The following is a 13,074-nucleotide window of genomic DNA, read 5'->3' on the forward strand; positions in this document are numbered from 1 at the left end:
TACAGAGAGAGCTGTTGAAATCAAAAAGCAACTCCATCCACTCACTCACTCTGTGTCCCCCCTCCCTCCTGGATTCCTCAGTTGTAACAGGAAAAGCCTTCCCATCCCCCACATCCTGACTTTTACAGACCCCAGAAGGAATTTGTGACGTCGGAAAGGAACTTAAGTTGAGCTATATGAAGAGGCCCTTCTATGAACTGGCCAATAAAAGACTCACAAGGGTGATGGGGAGGGATTGATGGGTGTGTATTTTGTGACATCATGAAGTCAATAAATCTAAGAGGAGAAGGCCGCCTCCCTCTCCTCTTTCATTATTTTACTACATTCTCTGTGTGTGCATCTGTTCTTTCTGCTCTCATTTCTCTACTGCATCTCCTGTGTCTGTCTGCTTTGTGCTTCAGCTCCAGCCCAACAGAAGCTGAGTGAGTGTGTGTTCGTTTGTCTTTGCTTATTTCCACAGATTATACCAGTGAATCATTACAAATCTAAATCACACCCTCATCTGTAATATGTATACAGCAGTCAGTAGTAAGTATGGCAGTGTACAGAGGTCAGTAGTAGGTTGGGCAGTGTACAGAGGTCAGTAGTATGTAGAGCAATGTATAAAGGTCAGTAGTAGGCATGGCAGTGTACAGAGGTCAGTAGTATGTAGGGTAGCATACAGAAGTCAGTAGAATGTAGGGCAGTGTACAGAGGTCAGTAGTATGTAGGGCAGTGTGTAGGGTAGCATACAGAAGTCAGTAGAATGTAGGGCAGTGTACAGAGGTCCGTAGTATGTAGAGCAGTGTATAAAGGTCAGTAGTAGGCATGGCAGTGTACAGAGGTCTGTAGTATGTAGGGTAGCGTACAGAAGTCAGTAGTATGTATGGCAGTTTACAGAGGTCAGTAGTATGTAGGGCAGTGTACAGAGGTCAGTAGTATGTAGAGCAGTGTATAAAGGTTAGTAGTAGGCATGGCAGTGTACAGAGGTCAGTAGTATGTAGGGCAGTGTACAGAGGTCAGTAGTATGTAGAGCAGTGTATAAAGGTTAGTAGTAGGCATGGCAGTGTACATAGGTCAGTAGTATGTAGGGCAGTGTACAGAGGTCAGTAGCAATGGCGGCCCGTCCATAGGGGCGCCCGGGCGCCACCCCCCCCCCCTCGCCCAATCAGTAAAAAAAAAAAAAAAAAATTATATTTAAACATGTCCCTTTAAGGAAAAATAAATCCAAAAAAGGTCCTTAGGTGCAATGTGTCCGAGCGCCGGGCACAGTGAAGTGTGGGTAGCGCCACGTCTGTGCAATCACGGGATTGCAAACGAGGCGCTACATTGGCAGCAAAAAAATGCCTTTGTGGCTCTCTCCATCGCGCCACTGCTTCCGGCGCGTTGAACTGTATTGTTATGGCTGGGCGGGTGCACACTTTCTGAGTGCACCCGCCTGTCTCTGTGCTAGTCCCGACGTCACAGGAAGAACAGGAAGTAACGTCCGGACTCTCGAGCTCAGTGCGCCTGGAACAGGTAAGCTGAGCTATGCTGCCTGCCATGCCTGCAGTAACAGTTCATGTATTATTATATACGGCGGCATCAGCGGCACAATCCCCCCCCCCATGAACGGAGCCCACCCACCCCCGCTTTTTCAACGTTTTTTTATATTTAATAGTGGCCGGAACGGAACATCCCCCCCTTATTAAATTTTTTTTTTATAGTTAACATTGGGCGAAAATAGCGTCCGTAACGGCATACCCATCCCCCACCCCCCGCGTATTCAATTTTTTTTATTAATTGGTGGAAATAGAGGCAGGAAGGGAATCCCTTCCCCCTCCTGCTTATTCAATTGTTTTTTTTATATTAAATTGGTGGAAATAGCGGCCGTAATGGACCCCCCCCCCCCCCCCCGCGCTTATTCAAATGTTTTTCTTTTTTTTTAATTGGTGGAAATAGCTGCAGGAATGGAATCCCCCCCCCCCGCTTATTCAAAGTTTTTTTATATTTAACTTTGGGCGGAAAATGCGGCCGCACTCTAATCCACCCCTCCGCCTATTCAAAGTTTTAACGTTTTTTTTTTTTTATATTCGGCGAAAATAGCAGCCATGGACCGCCCCTTGCTTATTAAAAAAAATTGCAAATTGTCTTGCGACTTGGGACTGGAAAGTTGCAGGATAAGTTGGACACGACGAGAACCGTTCATATCTGTGCAACTTCAAGTCACAGCGACTTTAAAGTAGTCCCTGCATTACTTTTGTCCCACTTTGATGTGACTTGAGGTCCATAGACCTCCAGAATACACAGGCATTGCTTCAAGTCGCTGCAAAAAATTGTGTCAGAATCTTGCGACTTTCAGGCTAACACAGTCTGAAAGTTTGATGTGACTTATAGCAATGCCTGTGTATTCTGGAGGTCTATGGACTTCAAGTTGCATCAAAGTGGGACCAAAGTAATGCAGGGACTACTTTGAAGTCGCTGTGACTTGAAGTAATCTTGTGCAGTATGTCCGCAGTCTCTGGTAATCTTGTGCAGTATGTCTGCAGTCTCTGGTAATTTTGTTCAGTATGTCCTCAGTCTCTGGTAATCTTGTGTAGTATGTCCGCATGTATCTGGTAATCTTGTGCAGTATGTGCGCAGTGTCTGGTAATCTTGTGCAGTATGTGCGCAGTCTCTGTTAATCCTGTGCAGTATGTCCGCAGTCTCTGGTAATCTTGTGCAGTAAGTCCGCAGTCTCTGGTAATCTTGTGCAGTATGTCCGCAGTCTCTGATAATCTCATGCCCAATTAGAGTCCTTCATAACTAACAGTGTAATTTTTTAGTTTGTTTGCGCCGATCTGTAAGGCTGCGCTATATACCATGATTTGTGATGCTGGGCAGGGTGCGATGTGTGGGTGGAGAGTTTGATTGTTCCTGTAATCACTGAAACATGCCTTGAAAACTGTATATAAACTTGAGAGCTAACCATTAAAAGTGTTCATACATTTTGAAGCAGAGAATAGAGCGGTCAGTCTCATTTTCTGGGGAATTGATATGGATCGTGCCTGCTGGTTTGTCTGTGTGTCGGATAAGCTGTCGTGGGTTGATGGAAGGTCGTAAACGGTGGTGACCGTTACAATTCCCCTTTCCTTTTCCCCACAACCCATTCCCCTGCCATTTTAATACCAGTTTCTGCTTTGTAAACTTGTGAATCAACAACAGTTTTAACATAAACTTTTGCTGTTTGAAATGCAATGTTCTTGTTGTAGTCCGATAGGCGCTTGGGGCACCCCTCAGAAACCTAACCTGGACCTTCTACCACCCCCATCTCCCCCTTGTCTGCAGTTTGGGCTCAATGCCCCCTATCCCCTTCCCATTTACCCTCACCTTCTTAGCCCTCCAATAGTTGAAGCCTAACCCACCCTACATCCTCGCTGGCCAGATTTGCGATTATCAATACCTGGCTACATACAAGCAATCATCACTTAAGCCTTTATGATCGGCTGACCAGTCTCCTGGTGCCCCCCACTTGTCCACGAAATCCCCCTTCTTGGGCCTTCCTTGGACAACATGGTTCCTTCATGGTACCCTTGAACTCCCCAGATGCAAATCACGCTAATTATCACATCTCTCTTCTTTTTCTCCTCTCTCTCATTAGATTCACTCCTTCCTTCTTTGCACTTACCTTGCACTTTCTGGTCCCTTCTCTGTCTCTTCGGTCCCCCTCCCTTTCCCCGTGCAGGGGGGGCGGGGAGATTCTGTCCAGTTGCTATCCCTCAAGTTGGTGCCTTACCCACTTTCGACTATGGCTTTCCTGAATGTACTTACCCTCATTGTGCAGGGCATAAACTCTCCCCACAAGAGCCATAAGGCCTTTTGTTTCTTTTCTTCTAATAGGGAGCACATAGTTTGTCTCCAGGAGACTCATCTTACAAACCATCTTATTCCCAAGTACATGGGTTCATCTTACCTTCAGTTCTATGCAGCCTTTGCTAAAGTCAAGGGTAGGGGGTCCTGATAGCCTTCCACCATTCAACGCCCTTCATACTCTGAGCAGTGATCAAAGACCCAGAAGGCAGATACCTCATCTTGACAGACCACCTGTTAGACATAGAAGTAACGATAGGGGCGTGGCCTGGACAGCGAACAGGATGGACGCACACTAAAGGAGCTCCGTGCTAAGGACACAGCCGAAAGCCTTTTCATCTGCTACTTGGTCTCCAGAAATGGGCAAGCTGAGTTACCAGACCCCGCACACCCGAACACGCAGCAATTCGACCGCATCCTCATCCAGGAGCATCCCGGATCTGTTCAAATCCGCCTCGGCCTCACAAAGCAACGTGGCTCCTCTCAAGATGGCGCGGCCCCAGCATGAGGATGAAGACTTCAGCGAGGACTCACAGTACAACGCTGAGGACTCAGGTAGGAGCCGTTCCCGCTCTGGAAAGCCCCTGACTGTTGCTGACATGTCTGTAATAGCAGCAGACATCAAAGCCACCTTTTCGGCGGCGATTACAGACCTAAAATCCAACATCCTTGTCCTGACCGACAAGATGGAGGCAGTCGAAACAAAAGGGAAACAGAGGGACAAGGCCATACATAGGCTAGAAAGAGTAGCAGACACTCATGCGGCCCATTTTATTGAAATGAACTGGCATTTAGAGGACCTGGACAACCGTGGGCGCAGGTGTAACATAAGAGTGAGGGGGATACCGGAATCGGTGGAAAATTACCAAATCGTCCCTGCACTACAACGGGTATTTAATTCTTTACTGGAAAGACAGGAGGACACTGACATAGAATTTGTCAGAGCTCACAGAGCTCTCAGAGCCAGAGGACCTGACGATGCGCAGCCAAGAGACATTGTTTGTTGCCTACAGAGCTTCCAACTTAAGGAAGATATAATGAGAAAAGCACGCAGAAATGACCACATTGCATTTAATGGCGCCAACATTATGCTATACCAGGACTTATCCCAAATAACACTAAAAAATTGGAGAGCTCTGCGCCCCCTGCTGGAGCGCTTAAGGGAGAGGGAAATAAAATATACATGGCGATTCCCCTTTGCTATTGTAGTCACTGTCTCTGGCAAACAACATATTCTCCGCTCACCGGCAGACCTGCCGTACTTCTGTGAGGCCCTACACCTTGATCTCATGGATCTACCCGATTGGTATCAGGAGTATACCCTACCACCCCTCACTAGGAGTCCTCCTGAATCGCCCTTCTCTACACCCGACAAACAAAGTGCTAAGAAACAGAAGCATGGCCGTGGAGGAAACTCCCAAGCTGGGACGCCTGCTCCCCCGTTCCACCCCCGCAAGGAGCCGTGCTTATGAATAACTGCTGTCAGATTGACTTAACCACCAAAACAAAAAAAAAACAAAAAAACAGAGAAGGAAAAAGCAAGTGTAAAATGGGATTATAGCATATGGGATTTATTCTCGATGACATACGACCTGAGATAACCACTGATGAGCCGAACCTTAGGCTGTATAAGAACTGTGCAGGAGAAGATGGAAAGAAGACTTAAGTTCTGGGGTCTGACTTTACAACCTTTTTTTCCCTTTCTTTAGGTTAGCAGAAACCCTATTTGGCCCATGCCAATGTGACTAATTGGTGATCATCTATTACTCACTAGGAACATTCGAATAGATATGCCAAACCTAATGTCTGAATACTGCCATCTAGTGGCAGACAACAAATTGACCCGAGCCTCAGGCTTTTTCTTTATTTTTTCCCTTTTTTTTTCTTTTTATGCTTGATTCTTATTTCTTTGTCTGGCTTCATCTCTTACTGCACGTTTTGTCTCAGGATCCACCCTTGCTATGATCTCTGTGAAATACTACCGTAGTAAATTTTTCATGCCTATGCTATTTTTCACTGGCGGATTGCAATTGTAACTCACCATTACTAACTGGACCAAGTTTTCAAGTTTTCAATTTTGAATTTTTTTCTTTTTTTCTGGTTGATTGCCTCTCAGGAAGGCTGTGTCTTTTTCACGATATGTTCTACCAATAGTTTGTTTCATATAACCTAACCACTAGGTATATTGTTTTCGTATCTGGGAATCTTGGTTGCTGTCATCCTACGTTCCCACAGAGTGCGCTTGGAGGGAGATTTCTCTGTCCAGGTGTACTACTTTATTTCTACTTTAGAAAGTGTTGTTAAAGTTCTAAAGTGTACTGAAAGTTTATCTCCCGCTGCTGGATCTATCTCCCAGTACTCATATCATCTCTCTCTTATTTCACCCTTTTCTTCTGCTCTTCCCCACCCTAACCCCATCCCCACCCCACTTCACCTTATACCTGAAACGCTGACTAGTTTGTGATATTGTGTCCCCTGACCGACACAGATTGTTAACATAATTTTGAAAGTCTATTATAGGGTCACTTTTGGTGACATCTTTTCCTGAGAGCGATGGCCTACTCATCCCTGGGGAAGGACCCGTTGATCATTTCACACAACACAAAAGGTTTAAACATACCTGAGAAAAGGACATCCTTACTCAGAGAACTTAAAAGAGGTAAGCCCCATTTCGTCTTCTTACAGGAGACCCACTTCAAGACAGGGCAAATCCAAAAACTGACCAACACCTACTTTACTACGGCCCACCACGCGACCAATGACAAGGCTAAGACTAAGGGAGTAACAATCCTGATCAGCAAGGACGCCCCCTTTACCCTTACAGACCGTCTGATAGACCCAGAAGGACGATATGTTGTGTTAAAGGGCACATACCTAGGCAAACCTATAACTCTGGCGAACGCATATTTCCCAAATACCGCACATGTCACCTTTTGCAGGAAACTAACACGAGAACTGATGGGATTCATGTCAGGTCCCCTTATACTGGGTGGCGACTTTAATGTTCCCTTAACACCGTCCATGGACTCTTCATTGGGTAAATCTTGTATTACGTACCGGGTACTTAAAACGCTCAAAAAACTGCTTAACTCACTACAACTGATAGATACGTGGAGATTCCTACACCCTGACACAAGGGACTTCACGTTCCACTCAATCCCGCACAAACGTTACTCCCGGATAGACTACCTGTTCATTACTCAAAGAGACCTTCACCTGGTGAGGGGTGCATATATCGGCATCCAATCCCTTTCAGACCATGCCCCAATCTCCCTGACACTAGACTTCGATCGAGCAACGCATAGGTCAAATACCTGGAGGCTGAACGCCTCGCTCCTTACTGATCCGGAGTTGCTTCCGGGGATCACCTCCTCCCTCAGGGAATATTTCCACATCAATAACACACCTGGAATTGACAGTATGATGGTCTGGCAAGCACACAAGTGTTACATGAGGGGGGAGTTGATTAGACTGGGGTCCCTAAAAAAGAAGCAGCGCTCCCAAATGGTCATGGACCTAGCAACCAAAATACACAAATTAGAGAGCAAACACAAACAATCACTATCACAACAATCTGCATCAGAACTCCTGGAGGCCCGTAAAGCCCTTAGAGAACTATTTGAATTCAAAACGAAAAGGATGTTATTTTTTAAAAAGAAGCTTTATTATGAAGCAGGCGACAAATCGGGAAAATTCTTGGCAAGAGCCTTAAGGGAGGCGAATGCTGTTAATCACATTCCCTGCATTAAGGCAAGCAGTGGTAAATTGGAAGTTACCACAGAAGCTATAGCTGCACAATTTCATAGATTCTACTCCGAGCTCTATAACCTCCCGAAGCAACAGAAACCGCACTCGGTAGAAGGTGATAGGACAACTGCCATACTAGACTACCTGACTGAGAGTGGCCTCCCCAAACTGGACGACCTGCTGCTGGACTCAGGGCAAATAACAGTCGAGGAAACTCAGTCGGCAATCAAAGATTTGAAATCTGGGAAAAGTCCGGGACCGGACGGATTCACGTCAACTTATTATAAAACTTTTTGTGACATCCTGTCGACACATTTGACCGGAGCTTTAAACACTCTGTCCTCCCCCAGATCAGTGCCGACTGACTTTCTTTCTGCTCATATCACACTGATCCCGAAACCAGGGAAGGACCACACAGATTGTTCCAGTTTCAGGCCCATCTCACTACTGAACCTGGATCTTAAGATCCTGGCGAAGGTTATGGCCAACAGACTGAGACCCTTGCTGACTTCTTTGGTAGGACAGGAACAGGTAGGCTTCATCCCGGGAAGGGAGGCAAGGGATAATGTGATTAAGACCTTGCTTTTGACGGATGAGGCATGCAGGGGGACTGTCGGAGGTCTTCTCCTGTCTACTGACGCGGAGAAGGCCTTCGACAGAGTCGCATGGGACTATATGAAAACCACTTGTGAGTTCATAGGCCTCGGCCCTCACATGTTATCCTGGATTAACGCCCTATATGATAGGCCTACGGCCAGACTTAAAGTAAATGGATCGCTATCGGAAGACGTACTGATTTCAAACGGGACAAGACAGGGCTGCCCCCTGTCACCCCTCCTGTTTATTTTGACATTAGAACCCTTCATCAGGACGATTAACAAGGATAACTCAATAACAGGCTTTAAAGTGGCTGGAACTGAATATAAGATCGCGGCTTATGCCGACGACCTACTTTTTTTTCTGACAAACCCCCACATTACGATTCCCAACTTAATGAAACAATTCTCGACTTACGGATATGTCTCAAACCTTAAAATTAATTTTTCCAAATCAGAGGCAATGAACCTCTCATTGACAAAGGAATCACTAGCCAAAACACAAGCGAACTGCCCCTTTAAATGGGTAACAGGAGCACTTAAATATTTGGGCGTCTGGTTGACCCCTACAGTGACCGCTGCCTACGAACAAAATTTCCCTATACTGCTCAGAGACATTCGTAAGGACTTGCAAAAATGGAACGCTAAGTTTTTTTCGTGGTTCGGGAGAGCAGCGATCCTGAAAATGGTTATCCTACCGAAATTGCTATACCTTTTTAGAGCCCTCCCAATTAAAATTCCTCAGTAATTTTTTAAGTCTCTGCAGTCCACTCTCATTCAGTTCCTCTGGAAACATAAAAAATCTAGAATAAAATTCTCACTCCTCACCAGACCAAAGGAGAAGGGAGGAATGGGATTACCGAACTTTTACCACTACTATCTAGCCTCACACCTCATGAGGATAATTGATTGGCACTGCCACAGCAGTTCTAAAGATTGGGTCAAACTGGAGGGCTCCCTGTTTGAGACTCCCCTCTTGTACTCCCCCTGGGTCCCCTGGAGATGTCAACATGACTCCATAAAAAAAAAACCTTTGACAGGTACCACCTTAAAGTTATTTTGTGAAGTAGCCACCAAGACAAATCTGACTGATGACATCAGCCCACTGATGCCACTACGGAATAACCCGGATTTCCCCCCAGGCATTCAGAATGACAGATTGTTGCCCCCTAGATCCAAAGATCCCATACTAATGGCGGATTGTTTCTCAAGTGGGAAGTTTAAAAATCTAACGACACTCAAACATGACAGTGGACTACCGACACTGCCCTGGTTGACGTACTTTCAAATCAGGGATTACGCCAACTCAGGGGGAAGAAGGCCTCTCTTCTCAAGGGAGCTGACTGATCTCGAAAAGGCGTGTAAGGAAGGGACTCAATTTGATAAGGCAACCTCCACAATATACTTATGGCTACAAGATGCAACTACTACATTAGATGACAGGTTCAGACGAACATGGTCAAAGGATCTGAATATTGCCATCACGGACAAACAGTGGACAAATGCCTGCTCCCTGGCACACAAATGCTCTATAAGTACCCGTATACAAGAAACCTCTTATAAATTATTGACACATTGGTATTCCACCCCAGACAAACTCCACAAATGGTACCCACAGACTTCAGACAAGTGCTGGAGATGTGGGACTGACACGGGTACCCTTAAACACATATGGTGGGACTGCCCAGTCCTGCAAAACTACTGGACTAAAGTGAGAGAGATAGTGAAGCGAATCACGGAGACCAGCCTAGATTTAGATGCAGCGAGCTGCCTCCTACATATCAACAATTTCCCCACGAAGCGATACAAGTGTTCACTCACAAAACACCTTTTGAATGCTGCCAAATCTTTGATCCCTCTCCTCTGGAGGAATACAAAACCCCCTTCCATTCGAGAGTGGCTTAAAAAAGTATCTGATACATGTTACATGGAAGATACCTCAGCCCAAAACTCAGATAAAGTGGATGCTTACCACAAAACATGGTCTACGTGGTTCGCTTTTAAGGCCTCCTCAGAGTATGATTCATTGCTAACCCCCTGAATCAAACACCCGCTGGCTCATGCCACGGTCTCAGGAAATGACCTACCCTACCTGAATAGATACTATAGCTTAACAGCAGCCCTCAATTACCCCCCAACACCCTACTCATACCTCTCCCTCTCCTTTCTACCCCCTTTTCTCTTTCCTTTAAGCTGAATAAACTACATGTTATGCCATGTTTCATTGGCCCATATTAATAGTATTGTTGATTATTCGATTTCACTCCAATCTTGGTCGCTGTTAAGTGCCTCCACGGACGAAGGAGTGAACACATTGTGTCACGCATATGTCATGACTAGATCTGGAAGTTTACATATATAACAACAGAGCCGAATGCAACATTCCATTTACATTGCCATTCTGTGTAGCACTGTATAACATGTTTACCTTATATTGCCTTTTGTATCGCAATCTTTGGCCTTAATAAACCTTTTGATGAAAAAAAAAAGAAGTAACGATAGTCTCTTATTATGCTCCCAACTCCAACCTGATTTCTTTGCTCTCACACCTATTTCAAGTAATAGAATCCCATAAACAAGGCACCTTGTTAATATGTGGGGACTCTAACCAGGTTACCTACCCTTTCCTATATAAGTCTTCTTTCTCCCTCTCTACGAGCCCAGGTGAGTTCACCTTTCAACAATTACTGCACCGACACTCTCTCCTAGACAACCGATGAAAAAGCAATCCCACTAAGAGACCATACACCCACTATTCACATCCACACAAAACCTCTGCACGTATAGACCACATTTTCATCCCCATTGGCTCCTCTCCCTCCCTACTCTACCCTTTATTATTCCAATCCCAAGGTCAGATTATAACACTGTCCTCTCCTCTATAGAGTCTTTTATTCCCAAGCAAAAAGATCGCTCCTGGTCCCTGAATGACAACCTCCTAACACACCCTTCTTATAAATTTGATATAGCTACAGCTATCAAGATCTACATCTCACATAATGTCACGGACGATGTTACCACTCTTACAATCTGGGAAGCACATAAACCAGTTATTCTTGGGGCTTTTATCAGTCTTGCCTCGCATCGCAAGAAGGAGCGCCAGGTTCTCTACCAGACACTAGAATCCCCCTTTCACCAGGCCCATTCTACATTTCAGATTAATCCCACACCTGCCCCCTAGATCCAAAGGCAAGCCCTAGATAAGGCTAAATTTGAGTTAGATTTATTCTTAACCCAGTCGGCCGAGAAATTCCTTTGACGATAAAAGCATAAGATTTACATAAGGGCAAACAAACCAGTCACTTTCTTAGCCCTATCACTTCGCAACTTGGACCGCCTGCATAAACTAAAAGGCCTGATGGCTTCTCAGGACATCTACTCTAGTAACCCTTTGAAAGTCTTAGAGACTTTTTTGAAAAAAAAACTTTCAGTCCTTTTATTCAACCTCCACCAGTTTCGCCAAATCCCGCGCATCAGACTTCTTCTCTAACCTCCAACTGCCATCTTTATCGGCCCCTCAGCTGGCAAAACTAGACCAACCCATCACTGAGCTTGACATTCATATGGCGATCAAATCTCTTAAAAAGAATAAATGCCCAGATGGCTTTACAGCTTCATACTATAAATAAGTTATTAACCTCCTCACACCTCTCCTATCTGAAGGCTTTAATTCGATCTTGAAGGGTCACTCTTTCTCCGTGGACTCCCTCAGTGCAACCATATGCATGAAACTCTTGATCCTGAAATTTTTTTTGCCCTATCTCCTTGCTAAATATAGACATCAAGTTGCTTACCAAAATTCTTTCTTCCCACCTGAACTTGATCATAGGTTCCCTTATTCATAGAGACCAGGTTGGATTCATCCCCACGAGACAGGCAGGCAAAAATGTACGCAGGGCAGTTCCTTTGACTCATGCAGCATGCTCACGCCACATCCCTAAGTTACTTGTTTCCCTAGATATCAGAAAGGTCTTTGACACCCTTTCCTGGCCGTATCTTCAATCCGTATTACGTAAATGGGGTTTTGGACCTCACTTCCTAATGTGGATCTCTTCCCTGTATTCTTTCCCCTTAGCCCATCTTAGATATTCTGGTTTTAAATCCGAACCCTTCCCAGTGCGGTGTGGGACTGTCACAGATCAGCTACAGAGCTTATCTGTGTCTCACCTTTACTGCTGTAGGTTGGCTGACACCTGTTGTTCCATAAGCTTGTGTTCAGCTCTGGCTGTACTCAGCAGCTATGGGTGTTGCCGGCTTCACCTGTTACTTAATATACCGTTCCTTCCTGCTACTTCCTGTCCAGCCCCCCATGTGCCTCGCTATTTAAATTCCACTCAGACCAGTTTCTGGTTGCTTGAGCAACACTTGTTTCTGAGCACCCTTCCTGTAACTTGTTTAACCTGACTTCTCATGAACTGATCTCTTGTGTACCGACTCGGCTAGTTCTCCTGATTACGTTGTCTACTGCCCGCCCTGACCTTGGCTCGCTATCCAGCTCTCCTTTTGCTTCATCCATCCATCTGTGTCTGACTGGGTCTTCTGGTACTCTCCTTGTGAGCAGAATGAACCTTAGGGGTTGTGAACTGGGGTCAGCACGCAGCTAAGCCCAAACCATCATGAGGGGGTCCCTGGCAGAATAATGGCTGGCCCTTAGATTCCACCCCCTGGGGGATCCCGTGTCACCTGCTCATCTGTGGGCTCACATCAGTACCATTGTGACAGTTTGCTCAAGCCATGAGCTCCTCAGAGAGTCAGCCACTGACTGAGGACCAAATGCAGAATCTAGTTCAGAGACTTAAAGGGTCACTAAAGGAAATAGTTTTTTTAGCTAAATAGCTTCCTTTACCTTACTGCAGTACTGGTTTCATGTCCTCATTGCTCGTTTTTTGCTTTGATGTTGCTGTAAAACTGCTCTGATCTCCAC

The 13,074-nt window shown here is 45.5% G+C and overlaps 1 protein-coding gene across 1 annotated transcript in view; it reads right to left on the reverse strand.

The window, feature by feature from the left end:
• The window catches only part of RASGRP2 (RAS guanyl releasing protein 2), a 1,313,980-nt gene that overhangs the window by 104,767 nt on the left and 1,196,139 nt on the right, over positions 1 to 13,074 (reverse strand). The window lies entirely within an intron of this gene.

Source organism: Rana temporaria, chromosome 11, assembly GCF_905171775.1.
Source record: "Rana temporaria chromosome 11, aRanTem1.1, whole genome shotgun sequence".
Taxonomy (NCBI): domain Eukaryota; kingdom Metazoa; phylum Chordata; class Amphibia; order Anura; family Ranidae; genus Rana; species Rana temporaria.